The following is a 4,402-nucleotide window of genomic DNA, read 5'->3' as shown; positions in this document are numbered from 1 at the left end:
AATTCTCAAAACACTCAGGCACAGAGACGACTGTTGCTTGCTCCTGTATCATGAGAATACTTAATAAGTATTTACTAAAGCTAATTTCTGCCAATAACTTATGGCTCATTCCCCAAAGATGTTATTTCTCAAAGATGCTATGAAGCATTTGAAAAGAGTGGTCAATAAAATTTTATAGGGAAATGGTGACCTGACTAAGCCTGCTCTCGCTTAGTAAATGACAATGTTTTTCATCTGAGACAACATCTGTAGATATGTCTATTTCAAACATACATAAGGATATTAAAATAAACATAAAATTATGGACACAGTGTTGGTGAGTGTGCTCCATAGGAACAAGATGGGAACTAACATAGCAAATACATAGAAAAGGAGATGGAGAATGGAGACAAGAGTTGAATGAAGAGAGGGATGTGAATGGAAAGAAGACAAAAATGAAGAGAAAGGTTAAGGGAGAGAGAAACTGCTGAGGTCAGCTTGACAAATAGCATGTGACCACTTACTGCTCCACAAGGGGATCTGATAGGTCAGCCCTTGGGGTGATTGAGTGTCTTGTGAATGCACCTGGCTTTGTCCCAAAGCTCTTTATGCAGTGACTCTGGTAGGTCATAATACACCTCAGCTTACCTGGCAACATTCTGGAGGATAAAGGGAGAAGCTGTATTGAAGAAGCAGTAAGAAAAGGGGTGTGCAGTGGGATGCTGGAAAATTCTGGGTTTCCTCTCCCTAAACCGAAGGTCAGGCAGGGTCCCCTAACCTCTGTCCTCAGCAAAATTAAGTATGTCACCCAATCCTGCCATTTGCAACAAGAAGAACACAACAGGCAGAGTTTGCAAATTGGTTCCTGGAAACTTAAAAATGTCTAGTAATTTATTTTAAAGTTAACTCATTTTGAGGTGTGCAAGCTTACATTTCCTAGAAAGCTAGAACAACAACTAAACCCCTTGATTTTCTGAGGACCAATAATACAGCTTATTAAGGCAAATGTCAGCATAGCAAACAGGACCTGCCTATTGTTTTCTCTCTGTGTGTATGTGCAAATAGCACCCCAGCAGGGGTCTGAAGAGCTGTTTAGTTTTCAACAAACAAAGGTGATGGCTATGAAGTGGGTGGAGCCAGATCTGAGCTCTACCATATGGGACTCTTGGGTTCCACACATGTTCCCTGACCTCTAAACCACGCATCAGTCCATCCTTTGTACTCTGATTAATTACTGAACTATATTTTTCAAACTTCACAGATATTTGAGAAGTGCCAAGATGCTGAAGAGCAAGTCAGGGGGTCCTGCCTTCCTTCTGCTAGAGGGCTGCCTGCCTGTGTGAAGCCTTCTCTAACTTGGTGGAACCGAGGACCTATTTAATAGCTAACATTTATGAAAGACTTAACTATGTGCCACACAGTGTTCTGAACACTGCATGTGAATCAACTCGTTTAGCACAACTACTATGAGAAGTAGTTATCCCTTTTTACAGGTAAGGAAACTGACTCTTAGGCTGGTTAAGTGGCTGAAGGCCTCACCCTCACCACAAATGAGTGGGTGGTGTCTCAGTGTGAACTATGGCTCAGCCTGTGCTTCCCTCTGTGACATCCAGCCACCTTTTGCCTGACTTGCTCTCCTTTCTTAAATCTGCTGATATTTTTCTTTAACTTCATAGTCCCAAATGCTTGGTGAAAATATGTTTCATCATTGCAATTTTCTACTAAATTTGTACTTTTTCCCAAATGTTATTGTGTCTTTCCAGTATTTCATTCTGTTTTTTATTTAAAAAAAATTCTCATAGGGCAGGTTACAGGATCTCCCTCTTTCCTATCACAGCCTTTGCAAACAAACTTAACCCCAGAGATAACCAGGGTTGGAAGTTCGGGGAGGTGGTGTGCACCCTTCTATGTATTTGTTGTATTGTACCTAAGTACTATATATGGCCATTTATTTATTTAAGTGCCCACAAACAACCTTTTTAAAAATTTTATTTATTTATTTTAAGGGGGGAGGAGTGGAGAGAGAGGGACAGAGAGAATCCCAAGGAGGCCCCACAGTGTCAGCACAGAGCCCAATGCAGGGCTTGATCTAACGGACCATGAAATCATGACCTGTGCTGAAATCAAGAGTCGGACGCTTAACTGACTGAGCCACCCAGGCGCCCCACCACATTTTTAACATAAAAGGATTATACCCAAGACACGGTTCTGCAACTCATTATTTTCAGTAAACAATAGGTCTTGAAGCTCTTTTAATTCCTATGTGTATAGATATGTTTTTCTACTAAGAGATGCAAATAGTCAAATGTCAGCTTATCCGAGGGCATCCCTAGCTATCTGATATAAAATAGTGCCCCACTCACCTCTGTCATTCTCATCCCTTACTTTGCTTGATTTTCTTCTCAGCTTTTATTAAACCCAGATGTATATTGGTTTGTTTATTATCTATCTCCTTCCACTATGAGAATAGGACTTTGTGTTTACGGTTATATCCCCAACCCATAGTGTAGCGTTGGCACCTAGGAGGCACTCAAGACATAGTTTTTTAATTAATGCTGTGAGATTACTCTTCAAAAAGAGTATCAAATTACATAATCACAATAGTGTATGCATGCCCATTAGCCCACATACCTACTAACATTATATATTATGAGATCTTTTAATTTTTGTTAATCCAAGAGTTTATTTTAATCTACATTCCCAGGAACTTGAGTAAATTACCTGTTCAAATACTTTTTCCTTTAGTAATTGGATTTGATGTCTTTTTATTTATGTGTAGGAGCTCTTTATACATTGATCTTTTGTATCTTACATGCTGAAAGCATTTTGTCTTAATCCGTCCCTTGTGTGTTTCTGGGTGGCACAAAAAATTTGACTGGCTCCCCAAGAAGCTCTGCTCCTAGGTGGAGACCAGAAACTCTATGGACTTGACACCACCACAAATTGGCTTGTTCCAGATAACCTGGACCTTCCAGAACCATTCACTCAGTGTCTACCATTCACTGAGCCCTACCCTCAATAAGGAAGATTCCCCAGATTGTGCCTCCTCCAAGGCCTTGCCAAAGAGCACAGTGTTGAATTAGCTGCTGTCCAGCTCTCATCAAGTCAAGATAAAACATTTAAAGAATATGGTTGGAGGATACATTGCCCATCCAGGCCTTTATCTACTCTATCCAGCCTAATTATCTGAGAGCTGGATTCTTGGCCTCTGCTCTCTTAGAGTCACACTAGCTGACCTCCACTTATCCAGTTTGCTGATTAACAGATGTTCCCCATTCCCTCTGAAAATGCACTGAGGAAAGCACATGGCCAGCTGAATGCTCGCAGCTAGCAAATCTGGACATTTCCGTCTCCCCAGTTATTCGTTTGGGAATAACTTTGTTTTCTTGTGTTGCGAATAGTTGTGTTAACTTGTGCTGCGAAAAGTTGTGTTTTCTCTCAAATCTATTTATACTAGTTATTTTTGTTATTATAATTTACAATTTGGTTAGATATTATATAAAGTGATCAAGATGCGGATGAAAAGAGATCAGTTGTTTCTGTGAAAACTTAGTGGATTGCTTTCGATACGCTCAGTAAATTAGGTGCTAAAAATTGGTGTCACACTAGATTTATATTAGACAACTGTAAAAAATTGGGAAATTTCCAAAAATGTAGAAATTCAGAATCATTCCTCATTCAGGTTGCATTGTAAAGAAAAATCCCTGGCTCTACATCAAAAAACGGCTAAATGACTACACCTTTAGTTATAATAAAATGAATATCATATGCATCTTTCTGATTCCCTGCTTTTATACATTTCTCTAGTAGCTGACCTACTCAGACTGCACTCTGCAGATGGCAGCAGCAGCAACAGCAGAAGCTTACTAAAAATGCAGGACAGCAAGCCCACCCCAGACCTTCTGATTCAGGATCTGCATTGTAATAAGTTCCTCAGGTGATTGTATGCACACTGCAATCTGAAAAGCACCAATCTACAGAGTATTTTTCCTCTGGTTTTATAAGGGACATTAAAATGAATATGTGGAGTTAAAGAATTCTCTACATACAATTCAGTCCATGTCAAAAATTTCTTTTAAATTTGATGCTAAGAAAAGCTTTTAGAACTGACAGTTTCTTCCTTGCAGACCGTGATAATTATAAAATCAGTCTTACCTCCCTTTTTGCTTTGACCACAAGGAAGCTGATAAACAGAGCTTCTACTCGGCTGTGTCATTTGCTCTCATCTTCCTATTTTAATTTGTAATTCTTTTAGTGTAGCAGTTTCTATTATGTTTTATTATTTCATTGTAGATGTTTCTTCAAATTTATTTACTCTATGCTTTTCCTAGTATCATTTATGGAGAAAGTGGGAAGAGTAAGGAATAGACACTCCTCAGTCTAGCGCTGACGAATTGAATTTAATCTGATCTCTACCTACCTT

General features: G+C 39.3%; 1 long non-coding RNA gene across 1 annotated transcript; it reads left to right on the top strand.

Annotated features, from left to right (window-relative positions):
* The first annotated feature begins 668 nt into the window (after positions 1 to 668).
* On the top strand, positions 669 to 4,001 carry LOC122221305. The gene is made up of 3 exons (XR_006203151.1): positions 669 to 737; positions 1,241 to 1,472; positions 3,787 to 4,001. It is a non-coding gene; the product is annotated as an uncharacterized LOC122221305 (long non-coding RNA).
* Positions 4,002 to 4,402: the final 401 nt, after the last annotated feature.

The sequence above is a fragment of the Panthera leo genome, chromosome B3 (assembly GCF_018350215.1).
Source record: "Panthera leo isolate Ple1 chromosome B3, P.leo_Ple1_pat1.1, whole genome shotgun sequence".
Lineage (NCBI taxonomy): Eukaryota > Metazoa > Chordata > Mammalia > Carnivora > Felidae > Panthera > Panthera leo.
This window is presented reverse-complemented; position numbering and strand designations above follow the sequence as displayed.